General features: G+C 34.8%; 7 non-coding genes across 7 annotated transcripts; all 7 read right to left on the bottom strand.

Moving 5' to 3' along the window:
* Positions 1-296: 296 nt before the first annotated feature.
* TRNAK-UUU (transfer RNA lysine (anticodon UUU)) lies at positions 297-369 on the bottom strand. The gene has a single exon. It is a non-coding gene; the product is annotated as a tRNA-Lys (tRNA).
* Positions 370-2432: 2063 nt separating this feature from the next.
* On the bottom strand, positions 2433-2505 carry TRNAK-UUU (transfer RNA lysine (anticodon UUU)). The gene has a single exon. It is a non-coding gene; the product is annotated as a tRNA-Lys (tRNA).
* Positions 2506-4568: 2063 nt separating this feature from the next.
* Positions 4569-4641, bottom strand: TRNAK-UUU (transfer RNA lysine (anticodon UUU)). The gene has a single exon. It is a non-coding gene; the product is annotated as a tRNA-Lys (tRNA).
* A 2062-nt stretch (positions 4642-6703) lies between these two features.
* On the bottom strand, positions 6704-6776 carry TRNAK-UUU (transfer RNA lysine (anticodon UUU)). The gene has a single exon. It is a non-coding gene; the product is annotated as a tRNA-Lys (tRNA).
* Positions 6777-8840: 2064 nt separating this feature from the next.
* Positions 8841-8913, bottom strand: TRNAK-UUU (transfer RNA lysine (anticodon UUU)). Its single transcript has one exon. It is a non-coding gene; the product is annotated as a tRNA-Lys (tRNA).
* A 2073-nt stretch (positions 8914-10986) lies between these two features.
* TRNAK-UUU (transfer RNA lysine (anticodon UUU)) lies at positions 10987-11059 on the bottom strand. Its single transcript has one exon. It is a non-coding gene; the product is annotated as a tRNA-Lys (tRNA).
* Positions 11060-13123: 2064 nt separating this feature from the next.
* On the bottom strand, positions 13124-13196 carry TRNAK-UUU (transfer RNA lysine (anticodon UUU)). Its single transcript has one exon. It is a non-coding gene; the product is annotated as a tRNA-Lys (tRNA).
* Between the last annotated feature and the right edge of the window lie 6697 nt (positions 13197-19893).

Genomic DNA, 19893 nt, shown 5'->3' with positions numbered 1-19893 from the left:
GTTCCACGGCTTGCAAAAGGTTTGCACCCCTGGGATATACGAATTTTGTCTCGTGAAACCAAACAATGTATATTTTATAAAGTTTTCTTAATGTTGATTACACTTTCGCGAATATTAAACGAATTATGTTATCAAACTAGATGCAGGGACAAAAACTTTAGTGTACCTTCGTGTAAAAAAAATTCTAAACAAAAAACGAGAGTGATTGCTAATTACTGAGGGGGAGAGAGAGATTATTATATTATGCAACCCATGTTTCAACCATTTGATTCAAGTGAGAGAAAAAAAAAAAACATAGCCCGGACAGGGGCTCGAACCCTGGACCGTTAGGTTAAAAGCCTAACGCTCTACCGACTGAGCTATCCGGGCATATTGTGCACATTACGTCCGATGATCGCCTCAACAAAATAAACATCTAAAGTCGGAATTTCTCACAAATTTAATAAACACCTCAATTTTTTAACTCGCTTCAAACATGTTGTTGCTAGGCGAGTGAAATAAATTTCATTTTTTGATGGACATTTGTAAAAATACAAGGCTTGTGGCAAATCGAAAAAATAATGGAATGTATATAATTAAATATGAATCGAAATAAGTGAGCTGTAAAACAAATAAAAATACTCTATCATAATCGCTCAACCGAATCATCAGGAAATTTTGCTTACGCTACACTACGCTTCACGAAAAGAATCTGCCTGATCGGTTTGAGATAATGTCGTTGGCGTTCAAGCAAAAAGCACCAAAACCGGGATCACAAGTCCGCAAAATTTTGTTTGACCGGACTTATCAGACAGCAGCAGAGAGTTAAAGTTGAACTTTCAGGAGTTTTTGAGATGGCTCGGGGAAAAGTGCAATCCATTACATAAAAGTGTGTAGTAAAATTCTGGAAATAATTGTATGTGAAGTTGAATGTACCTTGTATATCATGTTGGCTGAAAAAATTTGAAGACAACGAATTATTTATTCAGGAAAAAAAAATAAACTAATAAAAAACTGAACATTTGAAAAAGGAAAAAAATGAAGATTTGCTGACATTTATGCCTTTAATGCATTTTTTGAGCATCAAAAATGCCAAAAAACATTTTGAAAATTCCAAGGAATCGGGTCTGAAAGAGATTTACCAGAAGGTTGCCAACCCGCGGCACGCTAGCCACAAGTGGCAATCCATTGTATCACATATGGGACTCGACTAAAATTGAAGAAAAATTACTTTCAATTTTTTTATCGAAAATTTTTTTTCTTTCTCTCATTTTTTCACCATCTCTTCCACAATATTCTTGTACTCTACCAAACCTATATTCGGTATGCGTGGCCTTCTTAACAAGGATTATGCTAAAATTTTCAACTCAATTTCTTTGCTTAATTTTATTCAAACGAAAACAAATTAAATAAAATTATGAGATAATAAGGAATCTTTTGATAGCACTATCGGCCCCCGAGCAAACTGATGCAGTATTATGGGTCCCCATCTAGCCTAACGATTACTATACTTACTCTTGCAAAAAAATAATAGTAATTAAATCTCATTATCACGAGGCCGCTTATTCCCTTGAGGAGCCTGGGGCAAATGCATTAACACAGCCGACGAAGATAATTTTTTTTCAATGCGTTTTCGGATTGTTTTTCATTTGAAAACGCGTACTAAGGCCAAGATTACAATGTAAACTTTTTGTAAAAGTGTTTTTATAAAACTTGAAAAATACAAGTAATAAACTGATCAGTTGTACTTGCTCGAATGTCACCAATCAGATGTATTTTCCAAGTTTTATAGTATTTCTCAAGTTTTATAAAAGCACAAAACTTTTATAGTATAAAATTCTGGCCCTAGGCCGGTATTACACTATGAAAGTTTCATAAAAGTTCTGTTACAAACCTTGGCAAATGCAATCGGTAACATTCGAAGGATTGCAACCGATAAGCTTATTCATTGTATTCATCAAGTTTTACAAAAGAAATTTTTTAAAACTGTTATAGTGTAACATTGGCCTTAGAGTTAAAAAGGCAACAAAAGAAACATTTTTATGGAAAACAAGAAAATGGCCTGAACAGAAAAAAAAATGGTGTCCCGTAAAAGCAGGACGTGTGATCTCCGTTAAATTTTACAACTGGCACGTGCATCATAAATGTTCTTAAAAAGTTCCACGGCTTGCAAAAGGTTTGCACCCCTGGGATATACGAATTTTGTCTCGTGAAACCAAACAATGTATATTTTATAAAGTTTTCTTAATGTTGATTACACTTTCGCGAATATTAAACGAATTATGTTATCAAACTAGATGCAGGGACAAAAACTTTAGTGTACCTTCGTGTAAAAAAAATTCTAAACAAAAAACGAGAGTGATTGCTAATTACTGAGGGGGAGAGAGAGATTATTATATTATGCAACCCATGTTTCAACCATTTGATTCAAGTGAGAGAAAAAAAAAAAACTTAGCCCGGACAGGGGCTCGAACCCTGGACCGTTAGGTTAAAAGCCTAACGCTCTACCGACTGAGCTAGCCGGGCATATTGTGCACATTACGTCCGATGATCGCCTCAACAAAATAAACATCTAAAGTCGAATTTCTCACAAATTTAATAAACACCTCAATTTTTTAACTCGCTTCAAACATGTTGTTGCTAGGCGAGTGAAATAAATTTCATTTTTTGATGGACATTTGTAAAAATACAAGGCTTGTGGCAAATCGAAAAAATAATGGAATGTATATAATTAAATATGAATCGAAATAAGTGAGCTGTAAAACAAATAAAAATACTCTATCATAATCGCTCAACCGAATCATCAGGAAATTTTGCTTACGCTACACTACGCTTCACGAAAAGAATCTGCCTGATCGGTTTGAGATAATGTCGTTGGCGTTCAAGCAAAAAGCACCAAAACCGGGATCACAAGTCCGCAAAATTTTGTTTGACCGGACTTATCAGACAGCAGCAGAGAGTTAAAGTTGAACTTTCAGGAGTTTTTGAGATGGCTCGGGGAAAAGTGCAATCCATTACATAAAAGTGTGTAGTAAAATTCTGGAAATAATTGTATGTGAAGTTGAATGTACCTTGTATATCATGTTGGCTGAAAAAATTTGAAGACAACGAATTATTTATTCAGGAAAAAAAAATAAACTAATAAAAAACTGAACATTTGAAAAAGGAAAAAAATGAAGATTTGCTGACATTTATGCCTTTAATGCATTTTTTGAGCATCAAAAATGCCAAAAAACATTTTGAAAATTCCAAGGAATCGGGTCTGAAAGAGATTTACCAGAAGGTTGCCAACCCGCGGCACGCTAGCCACAAGTGGCAATCCATTGTATCAGATATGGGACTCGACTAAAATTGAAGAAAAATTACTTTCAATTTTTTTATCGAAAATTTTTTTTCTTTCTCTCATTTTTTCACCATCTCTTCCACAATATTCTTGTACTCTACCAAACCTATATTCGGTATGCGTGGCCTTCTTAACAAGGATTATGCTAAAATTTTCAACTCAATTTCTTTGCTTAATTTTATTCAAACGAAAACAAATTAAATAAAATTATGAGATAATAAGGAATCTTTTGATAGCACTATCGGCCCCCGAGCAAACTGATGCAGTATTATGGGTCCCCATCTAGCCTAACGATTACTATACTTACTCTTGCAAAAAAATAATAGTAATTAAATCTCATTATCACGAGGCCGCTTATTCCCTTGAGGAGCCTGGGGCAAATGCATTAACACAGCCGACGAAGATAATTTTTTTTCAATGCGTTTTCGGATTGTTTTTCATTTGAAAACGCGTACTAAGGCCAAGATTACAATGTAAACTTTTTGTAAAAGTGTTTTTATAAAACTTGAAAAATACAAGTAATAAACTGATCAGTTGTACTTGCTCGAATGTCACCAATCAGATGTATTTTCCAAGTTTTATAGTATTTCTCAAGTTTTATAAAAGCACAAAACTTTTATAGTATAAAATTCTGGCCCTAGGCCGGTATTACACTATGAAAGTTTCATAAAAGTTCTGTTACAAACCTTGGCAAATGCAATCGGTAACATTCGAAGGATTGCAACCGATAAGCTTATTCATTGTATTCATCAAGTTTTACAAAAGAAATTTTTTAAAACTGTTATAGTGTAACATTGGCCTTAGAGTTAAAAAGGCAACAAAAGAAACATTTTTGTGGAAAACAAGAAAATGGCCTAAACAGAAAAAAAAAATGGTGTCCCGTAAAAGCAGGACGTGTGATCTCCGTTAAATTTTACAACTGGCACGTGCATCATAAATGTTCTTAAAAAGTTCCACGGCTTGCAAAAGGTTTGCACCCCTGGGATATACGAATTTTGTCTCGTGAAACCAAACAATGTATATTTTATAAAGTTTTCTTAATGTTGATTACACTTTCGCGAATATTAAACGAATTATGTTATCAAACTAGATGCAGGGACAAAAACTTTAGTGTACCTTCGTGTAAAAAAAATTCTAAACAAAAAACGAGAGTGATTGCTAATTACTGAGGGGGAGAGAGAGATTATTATATTATGCAACCCATGTTTCAACCATTTGATTCAAGTGAGAGAAAAAAAAAAAACTTAGCCCGGACAGGGGCTCGAACCCTGGACCGTTAGGTTAAAAGCCTAACGCTCTACCGACTGAGCTAGCCGGGCATATTGTGCACATTACGTCCGATGATCGCCTCAACAAAATAAACATCTAAAGTCGAATTTCTCACAAATTTAATAAACACCTCAATTTTTTAACTCGCTTCAAACATGTTGTTGCTAGGCGAGTGAAATAAATTTCATTTTTTGATGGACATTTGTAAAAATACAAGGCTTGTGGCAAATCGAAAAAATAATGGAATGTATATAATTAAATATGAATCGAAATAAGTGAGCTGTAAAACAAATAAAAATACTCTATCATAATCGCTCAACCGAATCATCAGGAAATTTTGCTTACGCTACACTACGCTTCACGAAAAGAATCTGCCTGATCGGTTTGAGATAATGTCGTTGGCGTTCAAGCAAAAAGCACCAAAACCGGGATCACAAGTCCGCAAAATTTTGTTTGACCGGACTTATCAGACAGCAGCAGAGAGTTAAAGTTGAACTTTCAGGAGTTTTTGAGATGGCTCGGGGAAAAGTGCAATCCATTACATAAAAGTGTGTAGTAAAATTCTGGAAATAATTGTATGTGAAGTTGAATGTACCTTGTATATCATGTTGGCTGAAAAAATTTGAAGACAACGAATTATTTATTCAGGAAAAAAAAATAAACTAATAAAAAACTGAACATTTGAAAAAGGAAAAAAATGAAGATTTGCTGACATTTATGCCTTTAATGCATTTTTTGAGCATCAAAAATGCCAAAAAACATTTTGAAAATTCCAAGGAATCGGGTCTGAAAGAGATTTACCAGAAGGTTGCCAACCCGCGGCACGCTAGCCACAAGTGGCAATCCATTGTATCACATATGGGACTCGACTAAAATTGAAGAAAAATTACTTTCAATTTTTTTATCGAAAATTTTTTTTCTTTCTCTCATTTTTTCACCATCTCTTCCACAATATTCTTGTACTCTACCAAACCTATATTCGGTATGCGTGGCCTTCTTAACAAGGATTATGCTAAAATTTTCAACTCAATTTCTTTGCTTAATTTTATTCAAACGAAAACAAATTAAATAAAATTATGAGATAATAAGGAATCTTTTGATAGCACTATCGGCCCCCGAGCAAACTGATGCAGTATTATGGGTCCCCATCTAGCCTAACGATTACTATACTTACTCTTGCAAAAAAATAATAGTAATTAAATCTCATTATCACGAGGCCGCTTATTCCCTTGAGGAGCCTGGGGCAAATGCATTAACACAGCCGACGAAGATAATTTTTTTTCAATGCGTTTTCGGATTGTTTTTCATTTGAAAACGCGTACTAAGGCCAAGATTACAATGTAAACTTTTTGTAAAAGTGTTTTTATAAAACTTGAAAAATACAAGTAATAAACTGATCAGTTGTACTTGCTCGAATGTCACCAATCAGATGTATTTTCCAAGTTTTATAGTATTTCTCAAGTTTTATAAAAGCACAAAACTTTTATAGTATAAAATTCTGGCCCTAGGCCGGTATTACACTATGAAAGTTTCATAAAAGTTCTGTTACAAACCTTGGCAAATGCAATCGGTAACATTCGAAGGATTGCAACCGATAAGCTTATTCATTGTATTCATCAAGTTTTACAAAAGAAATTTTTTAAAACTGTTATAGTGTAACATTGGCCTTAGAGTTAAAAAGGCAACAAAAGAAACATTTTTATGGAAAACAAGAAAATGGCCTGAACAGAAAAAAAAATGGTGTCCCGTAAAAGCAGGACGTGTGATCTCCGTTAAATTTTACAACTGGCACGTGCATCATAAATGTTCTTAAAAAGTTCCACGGCTTGCAAAAGGTTTGCACCCCTGGGATATACGAATTTTGTCTCGTGAAACCAAACAATGTATATTTTATAAAGTTTTCTTAATGTTGATTACACTTTCGCGAATATTAAACGAATTATGTTATCAAACTAGATGCAGGGACAAAAACTTTAGTGTACCTTCGTGTAAAAAAAATTCTAAACAAAAAACGAGAGTGATTGCTAATTACTGAGGGGGAGAGAGAGATTATTATATTATGCAACCCATGTTTCAACCATTTGATTCAAGTGAGAGAAAAAAAAAAAACATAGCCCGGACAGGGGCTCGAACCCTGGACCGTTAGGTTAAAAGCCTAACGCTCTACCGACTGAGCTAGCCGGGCATATTGTGCACATTACGTCCGATGATCGCCTCAACAACATAAACATCTAAAGTCGAATTTCTCACAAATTTAATAAACACCTCAATTTTTTAACTCGCTTCAAACATGTTGTTGCTAGGCGAGTGAAATAAATTTCATTTTTTGATGGACATTTGTAAAAATACAAGGCTTGTGGCAAATCGAAAAAATAATGGAATGTATATAATTAAATATGAATCGAAATAAGTGAGCTGTAAAACAAATAAAAATACTCTATCATAATCGCTCAACCGAATCATCAGGAAATTTTGCTTACGCTACACTACGCTTCACGAAAAGAATCTGCCTGATCGGTTTGAGATAATGTCGTTGGCGTTCAAGCAAAAAGCACCAAAACCGGGATCACAAGTCCGCAAAATTTTGTTTGACCGGACTTATCAGACAGCAGCAGAGAGTTAAAGTTGAACTTTCAGGAGTTTTTGAGATGGCTCGGGGAAAAGTGCAATCCATTACATAAAAGTGTGTAGTAAAATTCTGGAAATAATTGTATGTGAAGTTGAATGTACCTTGTATATCATGTTGGCTGAAAAAATTTGAAGACAACGAATTATTTATTCAGGAAAAAAAAATAAACTAATAAAAAACTGAACATTTGAAAAAGGAAAAAAATGAAGATTTGCTGACATTTATGCCTTTAATGCATTTTTTGAGCATCAAAAATGCCAAAAAACATTTTGAAAATTCCAAGGAATCGGGTCTGAAAGAGATTTACCAGAAGGTTGCCAACCCGCGGCACGCTAGCCACAAGTGGCAATCCATTGTATCAGATATGGGACTCGACTAAAATTGAAGAAAAATTACTTTCAATTTTTTTATCGAAAATTTTTTTTCTTTCTCTCATTTTTTCACCATCTCTTCCACAATATTCTTGTACTCTACCAAACCTATATTCGGTATGCGTGGCCTTCTTAACAAGGATTATGCTAAAATTTTCAACTCAATTTCTTTGCTTAATTTTATTCAAACGAAAACAAATTAAATAAAATTATGAGATAATAAGGAATCTTTTGATAGCACTATCGGCCCCCGAGCAAACTGATGCAGTATTATGGGTCCCCATCTAGCCTAACGATTACTATACTTACTCTTGCAAAAAAATAATAGTAATTAAATCTCATTATCACGAGGCCGCTTATTCCCTTGAGGAGCCTGGGGCAAATGCATTAACACAGCCGACGAAGATAATTTTTTTTCAATGCGTTTTCGGATTGTTTTTCATTTGAAAACGCGTACTAAGGCCAAGATTACAATGTAAACTTTTTGTAAAAGTGTTTTTATAAAACTTGAAAAATACAAGTAATAAACTGATCAGTTGTACTTGCTCGAATGTCACCAATCAGATGTATTTTCCAAGTTTTATAGTATTTCTCAAGTTTTATAAAAGCACAAAACTTTTATAGTATAAAATTCTGGCCCTAGGCCGGTATTACACTATGAAAGTTTCATAAAAGTTCTGTTACAAACCTTGGCAAATGCAATCGGTAACATTCGAAGGATTGCAACCGATAAGCTTATTCATTGTATTCATCAAGTTTTACAAAAGAAATTTTTTAAAACTGTTATAGTGTAACATTGGCCTTAGAGTTAAAAAGGCAACAAAAGAAACATTTTTGTGGAAAACAAGAAAATGGCCTAAACAGAAAAAAAAAATGGTGTCCCGTAAAAGCAGGACGTGTGATCTCCGTTAAATTTTACAACTGGCACGTGCATCATAAATGTTCTTAAAAAGTTCCACGGCTTGCAAAAGGTTGGCACCCCTGGGATATACGAATTTTGTCTCGTGAAACCAAACATTGTACATTTTATAAAGTTTTCTTAATGTTGATTACACTTTCGCGAATATTAAACGAATTATGTTATCAAACTAGATGCAGGGACAAAAACTTTAGTGTACCTTCGTGTAAAAAAAAATTGTAAACAAAAAACGAGAGTGATTGCTAATTACTGAGGGGGAGAGAGAGATTATTATATTATGCAACCCATGTTTCAACCATTTGATTCAAGTGAGAGAAAAAAAAAAAACATAGCCCGGACAGGGGCTCGAACCCTGGACCGTTAGGTTAAAAGCCTAACGCTCTACCGACTGAGCTATCCGGGCATATTGTGCACATTACGTCCGATGATCGCCTCAACAAAATAAACATCTAAAGTCGAATTTCTCACAAATTTAATAAACACCTCAATTTTTTAACTCGCTTCAAACATGTTGTTGCTAGGCGAGTGAAATAAATTTCATTTTTTGATGGACATTTGTAAAAATACAAGGCTTGTGGCAAATCGAAAAAATAATGGAATGTATATAATTAAATATGAATCGAAATAAGTGAGCTGTAAAACAAATAAAAATACTCTATCATAATCGCTCAACCGAATCATCAGGAAATTTTGCTTACGCTACACTACGCTTCACGAAAAGAATCTGCCTGATCGGTTTGAGATAATGTCGTTGGCGTTCAAGCAAAAAGCACCAAAACCGGGATCACAAGTCCGCAAAATTTTGTTTGACCGGACTTATCAGACAGCAGCAGAGAGTTAAAGTTGAACTTTCAGGAGTTTTTGAGATGGCTCGGGGAAAAGTGCAATCCATTACATAAAAGTGTGTAGTAAAATTCTGGAAATAATTGTATGTGAAGTTGAATGTACCTTGTATATCATGTTGGCTGAAAAAATTTGAAGACAACGAATTATTTATTCAGGAAAAAAAAATAAACTAATAAAAAACTGAACATTTGAAAAAGGAAAAAAATGAAGATTTGCTGACATTTATGCCTTTAATGCATTTTTTGAGCATCAAAAATGCCAAAAAACATTTTGAAAATTCCAAGGAATCGGGTCTGAAAGAGATTTACCAGAAGGTTGCCAACCCGCGGCACGCTAGCCACAAGTGGCAATCCATTGTATCAGATATGGGACTCGACTATTTACTCCGAAAAATGGAAGAAAAATTACTTTCAATTTTTTTATCGAAAATTTTTTTTCTTTCTCTCATTTTTTCACCATCTCTTCCACAATATTCTTGTACTCTACCAAACCTATATTCGGTATGCGTGGCCTTCTTAACAAGGATTATGCTAAAATTTTCAACTCAATTTCTTTGCTTAATTTTATTCAAACGAAAACAAATTAAATAAAATTATGAGATAATAAGGAATCTTTTGATAGCACTATCGGCCCCCGAGCAAACTGATGCAGTATTATGGGTCCCCATCTAGCCTAACGATTACTATACTTACTCTTGCAAAAAAATAATAGTAATTAAATCTCATTATCACGAGGCCGCTTATTCCCTTGAGGAGCCTGGGGCAAATGCATTAACACAGCCGACGAAGATAATTTTTTTTCAATGCGTTTTCGGATTGTTTTTCATTTGAAAACGCGTACTAAGGCCAAGATTACAATGTAAACTTTTTGTAAAAGTGTTTTTATAAAACTTGAAAAATACAAGTAATAAACTGATCAGTTGTACTTGCTCGAATGTCACCAATCAGATGTATTTTCCAAGTTTTATAGTATTTCTCAAGTTTTATAAAAGCACAAAACTTTTATAGTATAAAATTCTGGCCCTAGGCCGGTATTACACTATGAAAGTTTCATAAAAGTTCTGTTACAAACCTTGGCAAATGCAATCGGTAACATTCGAAAGATTGCAACCGATAAGCTTATTCATTGTATTCATCAAGTTTTACAAAAGAAATTTTTTAAAACTGTTATAGTGTAACATTGGCCTTAGAGTTAAAAAGGCAACAAAAGAAACATTTTTATGGAAAACAAGAAAATGGCCTGAACAGAAAAAAAAATGGTGTCCCGTAAAAGCAGGACGTGTGATCTCCGTTAAATTTTACAACTGGCACGTGCATCATAAATGTTCTTAAAAAGTTCCACGGCTTGCAAAAGGTTTGCACCCCTGGGATATACGAATTTTGTCTCGTGAAACCAAACAATGTATATTTTATAAAGTTTTCTTAATGTTGATTACACTTTCGCGAATATTAAACGAATTATGTTATCAAACTAGATGCAGGGACAAAAACTTTAGTGTACCTTCGTGTAAAAAAAATTCTAAACAAAAAACGAGAGTGATTGCTAATTACTGAGGGGGAGAGAGAGATTATTATATTATGCAACCCATGTTTCAACCATTTGATTCAAGTGAGAGAAAAAAAAAAAACATAGCCCGGACAGGGGCTCGAACCCTGGACCGTTAGGTTAAAAGCCTAACGCTCTACCGACTGAGCTAGCCGGGCATATTGTGCACATTACGTCCGATGATCGCCTCAACAAAATAAACATCTAAAGTCGAATTTCTCACAAATTTAATAAACACCTCAATTTTTTAACTCGCTTCAAACATGTTGTTGCTAGGCGAGTGAAATAAATTTCATTTTTTGATGGACATTTGTAAAAATACAAGGCTTGTGGCAAATCGAAAAAATAATGGAATGTATATAATTAAATATGAATCGAAATAAGTGAGCTGTAAAACAAATAAAAATACTCTATCATAATCGCTCAACCGAATCATCAGGAAATTTTGCTTACGCTACACTACGCTTCACGAAAAGAATCTGCCTGATCGGTTTGAGATAATGTCGTTGGCGTTCAAGCAAAAAGCACCAAAACCGGGATCACAAGTCCGCAAAATTTTGTTTGACCGGACTTATCAGACAGCAGCAGAGAGTTAAAGTTGAACTTTCAGGAGTTTTTGAGATGGCTCGGGGAAAAGTGCAATCCATTACATAAAAGTGTGTAGTAAAATTCTGGAAATAATTGTATGTGAAGTTGAATGTACCTTGTATATCATGTTGGCTGAAAAAATTTGAAGACAACGAATTATTTATTCAGGAAAAAAAAATAAACTAATAAAAAACTGAACATTTGAAAAAGGAAAAAAATGAAGATTTGCTGACATTTATGCCTTTAATGCATTTTTTGAGCATCAAAAATGCCAAAAAACATTTTGAAAATTCCAAGGAATCGGGTCTGAAAGAGATTTACCAGAAGGTTGCCAACCCGCGGCACGCTAGCCACAAGTGGCAATCCATTGTATCAGATATGGGACTCGACTAAAATTGAAGAAAAATTACTTTCAATTTTTTTATCGAAAATTTTTTTTCTTTCTCTCATTTTTTCACCATCTCTTCCACAATATTCTTGTACTCTACCAAACCTATATTCGGTATGCGTGGCCTTCTTAACAAGGATTATGCTAAAATTTTCAACTCAATTTCTTTGCTTAATTTTATTCAAACGAAAACAAATTAAATAAAATTATGAGATAATAAGGAATCTTTTGATAGCACTATCGGCCCCCGAGCAAACTGATGCAGTATTATGGGTCCCCATCTAGCCTAACGATTACTATACTTACTCTTGCAAAAAAATAATAGTAATTAAATCTCATTATCACGAGGCCGCTTATTCCCTTGAGGAGCCTGGGGCAAATGCATTAACACAGCCGACGAAGATAATTTTTTTTCAATGCGTTTTCGGATTGTTTTTCATTTGAAAACGCGTACTAAGGCCAAGATTACAATGTAAACTTTTTGTAAAAGTGTTTTTATAAAACTTGAAAAATACAAGTAATAAACTGATCAGTTGTACTTGCTCGAATGTCACCAATCAGATGTATTTTCCAAGTTTTATAGTATTTCTCAAGTTTTATAAAAGCACAAAACTTTTATAGTATAAAATTCTGGCCCTAGGCCGGTATTACACTATGAAAGTTTCATAAAAGTTCTGTTACAAACCTTGGCAAATGCAATCGGTAACATTCGAAGGATTGCAACCGATAAGCTTATTCATTGTATTCATCAAGTTTTACAAAAGAAATTTTTTAAAACTGTTATAGTGTAACATTGGCCTTAGAGTTAAAAAGGCAACAAAAGAAACATTTTTGTGGAAAACAAGAAAATGGCCTAAACAGAAAAAAAAAATGGTGTCCCGTAAAAGCAGGACGTGTGATCTCCGTTAAATTTTACAACTGGCACGTGCATCATAAATGTTCTTAAAAAGTTCCACGGCTTGCAAAAGGTTGGCACCCCTGGGATATACGAATTTTGTCTCGTAAAACCAAACATTGTGCATTTTATAAAGTTTTCTTAATGTTGATTACACTTTCGCGAATATTAAACGAATTATGTTATCAAACTAGATGCAGGGACAAAAACTTTAGTGTACCTTCGTGTAAAAAAAAATTGTAAACAAAAAACGAGAGTGATTGCTAATTACTGAGGGGGAGAGAGAGATTATTATATTATGCAACCCATGTTTCAACCATTTGATTCAAGTGAGAGAAAAAAAAAAAACATAGCCCGGACAGGGGCTCGAACCCTGGACCGTTAGGTTAAAAGCCTAACGCTCTACCGACTGAGCTATCCGGGCATATTGTGCACATTACGTCCGATGATCGCCTCAACAAAATAAACATCTAAAGTCGAATTTCTCACAAATTTAATAAACACCTCAATTTTTTAACTCGCTTCAAACATGTTGTTGCTAGGCGAGTGAAATAAATTTCATTTTTTGATGGACATTTGTAAAAATACAAGGCTTGTGGCAAATCGAAAAAATAATGGAATGTATATAATTAAATATGAATCGAAATAAGTGAGCTGTAAAACAAATAAAAATACTCTATCATAATCGCTCAACCGAATCATCAGGAAATTTTGCTTACGCTACACTACGCTTCACGAAAAGAATCTGCCTGATCGGTTTGAGATAATGTCGTTGGCGTTCAAGCAAAAAGCACCAAAACCGGGATCACAAGTCCGCAAAATTTTGTTTGACCGGACTCATCAGACAGCAGCAGAGAGTTAAAGTTGAACTTTCAGGAGTTTTTGAGATGGCTCGGGGAAAAGTGCAATCCATTACATAAAAGTGTGTAGTAAAATTCTGGAAATAATTGTATGTGAAGTTGAATGTACCTTGTATATCATGTTGGCTGAAAAAATTTGAAGACAACGAATTATTTATTCAGGAAAAAAAAATAAACTAATAAAAAACTGAACATTTGAAAAAGGAAAAAAATGAAGATTTGCTGACATTTATGCCTTTAATGCATTTTTTGAGCATCAAAAATGCCAAAAAACATTTTGAAAATTCCAAGGAATCGGGTCTGAAAGAGATTTACCAGAAGGTTGCCAACCCGCGGCACGCTAGCCACAAGTGGCAATCCATTGTATCAGATATGGGACTCGACTATTTACTCCGAAAAATGGAAGAAAAATTACTTTCAATTTTTTTATCGAAAATTTTTTTTCTTTCTCTCATTTTTTCACCATCTCTTCCACAATATTCTTGTACTCTACCAAACCTATATTCGGTATGCGTGGCCTTCTTAACAAGGATTATGCTAAAATTTTCAACTCAATTTCTTTGCTTAATTTTATTCAAACGAAAACAAATTAAATAAAATTATGAGATAATAAGGAATCTTTTGATAGCACTATCGGCCCCCGAGCAAACTGATGCAGTATTATGGGTCCCCATCTAGCCTAACGATTACTATACTTACTCTTGCAAAAAAATAATAGTAATTAAATCTCATTATCACGAGGCCGCTTATTCCCTTGAGGAGCCTGGGGCAAATGCATTAACACAGCCGACGAAGATAATTTTTTTTCAATGCGTTTTCGGATTGTTTTTCATTTGAAAACGCGTACTAAGGCCAAGATTACAATGTAAACTTTTTGTAAAAGTGTTTTTATAAAACTTGAAAAATACAAGTAATAAACTGATCAGTTGCACTTGCTCGAATGTCACCAAAAACTTCAACGAAGATTCCAAAAACGGTAGCTTGACGAAGGTGACTTGTAAAAACAGTAGAATAATAACGATTCAATCAGAAATTTTACTTGGACTACTTTGAAATTTATTCCAGCCTTTCTTTGAAACCGAGCACAACCCAGGTCTATCGCCATGGGCAACTTACTGCCTAGTGAAGTGCGTCAGAAGTGTAAGTGGGTGCAACTAACGGTCTCAGTGCGTATCTAGTGTCGTGTCTGATTTTTCAGTGCTTCCAAAAAAATCCTTCCCGCACCAGGCCTCCTGGGTGAGAGCCAGATATCCTAACCACTGATTAGATCATGCGGGATTACTAAACCAAATATGCACCTCGTCCACATTCCTTTGCGGATCTTCTACGAATCGGTACATGTTGGAATGTGTGTACTTATAGTGAACATTCCGTGAAGTTTGTTTCTGTGTAATACTTGTTATGTATAGTGCTGCCATCAATTTTTTTTAAACTCATATTGATTGAAGTGTAATGAATGAATAATTATTCCGTTGTAGGCCTGTTGCTCTCTGCGGTGATACTTTTTAAGGGGGAGATCGGCTCGCATTCGCGCCTCGAAGTTGGGAACCGCAGAAAACCAATTTAGCCGACCACCACTGCTGTGACGGTGAGGTTTATCCCGGAAGGTCGCGATGCGTGTCCGTCACTATGACCACTCTACCACCACAGCGGCGACTATGTGCGACCGCATGATTCGAGCGGAACTTGGTCATTTTTTCATATGAACCTTTATTCCGGGACTTTGATTTTTGTGGCGCAAGGACAAATTCATAATGCGTATTCATGGGGGGGGGGCGGAACTTCTCTTAACAGAGACGGACTTCTGGATGTCGCCGCCCTAGGCGCTACTGATTTTGCCGCCCCTTTCATGTTATATGTGTATATCGTTTCTTAATATCTATCTATCTAATATCATCCTAGAGCAGGGGCCCACTGTTTCATACGCGCATTCCTGACATAAATAAATGCCGTAAAAATTTTGAACTGTAATTGTTAGACTTCATCATGACAATTTGTAACTGTGATCGATTTCATTCATTATGCTTGTTTTGTTACTAAGTTAATTGTGTTGCAGAATTACAATCAAAAGCAGCGACGCAACATGCAAAACTTCTGAATCTCAACTGGAAAAAAAAAAATCTCTGAATTTTGTTTCATTTAAGAGTGGCCCCAACCCCTCGAAGTCGATTTTTCAAACATGACTTCAAAAATATTTCATTCAATTATGAAAATCGACTGCAAAAAATTTCGTATCAATTTATTTTTTCAAAATAAAATTAAAAATGAATGAATTGCGGTGTAAAAATTCTGAAATTTTGAAGAAATATTCAAATGGCAGGTTTTAGTAAGTGAACCTCGAACTTCGATATCTGATCATCCGTTAGAATCTTATGAATTTTAAAATTAGAAAAATGTATAAATTTCAAAAATCTCAGAATTCAATATTTGTTTTTAAAAATACTTGGGTAAACTTCTAAATCTGAGGTTCATTTTGCTAACACATGGTAAGTAACATATTTGAGCAAAATTTCAGAATTTTTGGGATGGCAGTGGTTTTTTTAATCTTACGGATAAAGTCAAATACTCTGCAATCTTAGAAAATTGTAATAATTAACAACCGCGTAAAAGTGCACACATACACACAACAAGAGTGAAAAGAAACTTTTTTTAGGGTTATATCATTGTTGAGTTTAAGAAAACGCGAAGTGAAACGTTTGGTGAATTTGGCAGGATTTTCAAGTGACGTCATAAATTTTTAAAGAGATTAGAAAAATTTTTAAGAGAAATTTTATGGGTCAAATCAAAAACTGAGAACACTTTTCCGTATCAGTTTTTCACAAGGAATCATGTGTGTAATTATTGGGCGGTGAATAGTTACCACCTTGTATATATTCAATCTGGAAAAAATAAATTCCGGGATTTTTAATTCTGAATAGTCATCTATTCTGGAATATTTCTCCCATTAGTCCTAAATATTCCAGGGCAAAAGAGATGCTAAAGAGTTTCGAGGTAGTGAAATTCTCAAGCGACACCCTCTTCCCCCGCTATTATTTTCGCTCTGGACCGCGCCTGTGGTACATGGGAGGATATAGACTTCAAAGCACAGAAGAGGGGATGCAAGACAATGAAGCTTCCTCCCCTTCCCAGTATCTCCGACCACGGTCTGGTAACTGCGGCTCTGCTGCGAACAATGGAATTTCCTTTCGTAATGGAAAAATTCTACAAATTAAATCTTTTTAATTTGCTGTAGAAACTTTTAATCAGCTTTGGAACCGATAGATGGCGATATCATACAGGCGCTTTATCGCAAGCATGGAAAGTTTGCTTCAACTGAGATGACCATATTTGCTCGAGAAAATACCTTAAATTATTCTTCGAAATATGGAAAACACGGGATATTGTCAATTATCGCAAAAAATGATACCAAAAGTAAGCAAAGTTGCCAACTCATGCTAAAATCACAGATAACTCGCCAATCGAGGGAAATGAAGCGCCATTTAAAATTGCTGCGAGTTGGAAAAAAGAGACAAACATGTGTAATTTTTATTCCATTAATTCTCCACGTGTTTGTGTCATTTGGAGTCGCAATTATCGTAATGTAATTTTCGAGTTAAGAAGATAATTTTAATCGTTGATTTGAAGAATAAAAATCAAGTTGGCCCCATTTAAAATATTCGGGACATTTTCGAAAAAAAGTCGGGACAGCCAGAAAAAAAGAAAAAACTGGAACTGTGTCGCTTCAAATACGGGACTTATGGCCATCCTAGTTTTGAGGAAAATGACACAATTATTAATTTAATAATTCATTAATACGTGTCGAAAACCTTCAGCCAAAAACAAACACCTACGACTGCGGCTTCTTGGAATCCCAAGCTAGGGTCACCAGGCGTCTTCATTTATCTGTCCATCATTTCAAGCTTTCTCATTGCGTTCCCGAAATTTTTTTCAATTTGTCCTCAGTGTCGGGATTCCGGATTCAATGTTTCCTCCGAACAAACAAATTCAACTGCAAAAATTGTATCAATTGATCAGTGTGTGTTTACATACCCCCCCGCACACACATATTTTTTGGATTTTGGTTTTAAAATGCGCACATACACGTATTTACCCTCTTTGACCAATCAGCGTCTAAAGTCACAGATAACTAAGCAAGTTGCCTTATATACTAAACACTCTAAAAACTAAATACATATACAGTGGAACTTCGGTTAACGAGCAATTCGCATAACGAGCAAACATTTTGGACAACTTTTGAACTCGGTTAGCGAGCGATGATTTGCATTACGAGCAAAAATCTCGCGCTTCATTTATTTTAACGTTATTGAAATTGAGATGAATGTTTTTGCTTTCACCCTGACACCACTTATGGAATTGTGGGTAAAATTCTTCCCCAAAGTCTCCGGTAGGTGCGCCTCACTCAAAAAATTAATACACATGCCAGCGTGAATATTTACGATACAAAACTAGATGTAGAATTGTAGATATGCGTATGTGCGATTGAAGTTTTTTTTAATTCTGCTTGGAGAAAACTGTGGGCTGATTAAGAAATTGAACGTGGGCATCTTTTACAGTAATGAAAATGCTAGACATGTCCAAATCGGAGATAAACAGTATTGTTTAAAGCGGTTAAGAATATAATTTAAAGCTAAACAATGACCTATGCTGTGTTAAAAAAGTTATAAATATGCAACTATTATGACACAAGCAGTGTTATTATCAAAATTTTGCTCACGGATAAGAAAAAGTGAATAGTTTGCTTTACAACAATAATTAAAAAATAATAGCATGTGCAAATTCGTCTCATGAAACTGAAAGCTTGTTTCGTTTCATCGAGTTTTCTTGATGTAGAATTTATATTTCCGAGTATTAGATGAATTGTGAATCCAGGCAAACAAATATTTTTGTGCGAAAAAAATTCTGAACAGACCAAGGACTAAACAATCGAAACTACTGCTTACAATTATTCAGATTTTCTCGATTCAAAAGGGGGAAAAAGTCAGCAACCGCCCGGACCGGGTCTCTAACCCTGGACCGATTGTGTTGCCCGGGACTTACTGCAACAGTTATGTTTGACGACCGCCACAACAACATGAACATTAATTGTATGAGGTGAGGGTTGAAATTTTGATTTTCAAATGTTTTATTCTTATTTTTTTTCCTTCAATAATGCGAGCTTAAATGGACATCTATGGATTGATCTTGTTTGAAAATGTGCAATTATGCCCCATTCCGAAACTTATTTCTTGACGCGCCACCCCCATCCTCAAGTTACGACCTCACCCCGTTGATCGAATGAATTTCATGTCTCTGTAAGGCCAATATTACACTACAAAAGTTTTAGAAAAGTTATTTTACAAAACTCGAAAAATGCAAACAATAAACGTATAGATTATATTCGAGCAAATGTAACCAATTGGCTTATTTGTTGTTTTTTCAAGTTTTGTAAGAGATCTTCTACCAAACTTTTATAGTGTAACTCCGGCCTTAATTAAAAGCAAACTTTAATTAAAACTGGACACATGTTTCGCGTCAAGTAATTTTAAGTCAGAAACAACGTTTCATGACATGTACTACACGAAAGTGTTTTTTGTCAATTTAAATTCATTAACGTTTAGGCCGGGATTACACTGTGAAAGTTTGATAAAAAAGTTCATTTTCAAAACTTGAAAAATGCAATCAATAAGTACATTGGTTAACCGATACGCTTAATGATTGCTTTTTTTGTGGAACTTTTATAGTGTAATATCGACCTGATTCCTGCAGTAGATGCACTGATGTGTAGATAACTGGTTCGTGGTTAATGACAGCTCATATATAATGAGATTAATTACAAATTCTAATCAAGTTTGCATTAGTCCGTCAAACAAAATTTTGCGGAATTGTGATTCCGGCCTTGGTGCTTTTTGCTTGAACGCCGACAACATTATGTCAAACAGATCAGGCAGATTCTTTTTGTGAAGCGTAGTTTCACGTAGTGTAGAGTAAGCAAAATTTCCATGATGATTCGGTTGAGCGATTATGATAGAGTATTTTTATTAGTTTTACAGCTTCACTTATTTCGATTCATATTTAATTAAATACATAATTAGATTCCATTACTTCTTCGATTTGCCACATGCTTTGTATTTTTACAATTGTCTATCAAAAAATGAAATTTATTTTACTCGCCTAGCCAGGGGCGTCGGAAGTATTTTCGACCAGTGGGTGCTTACACAGGCGTTCGCCGGAGACCCCCCCCCCCTCTTGAAGGATATCAAAAATTGAAAACGTATTTGTAAA

This window comes from Pholcus phalangioides, unplaced genomic scaffold (assembly GCF_987345545.1).
Source record: "Pholcus phalangioides strain wild (caught in Gottingen) unplaced genomic scaffold, Ppha-v1.0 ptg000017l_1, whole genome shotgun sequence".
Classification (NCBI taxonomy): domain Eukaryota; kingdom Metazoa; phylum Arthropoda; class Arachnida; order Araneae; family Pholcidae; genus Pholcus; species Pholcus phalangioides.
Note: the sequence above shows the minus strand (reverse complement) of the source record. Positions and strands in the feature narration are given on the sequence as shown.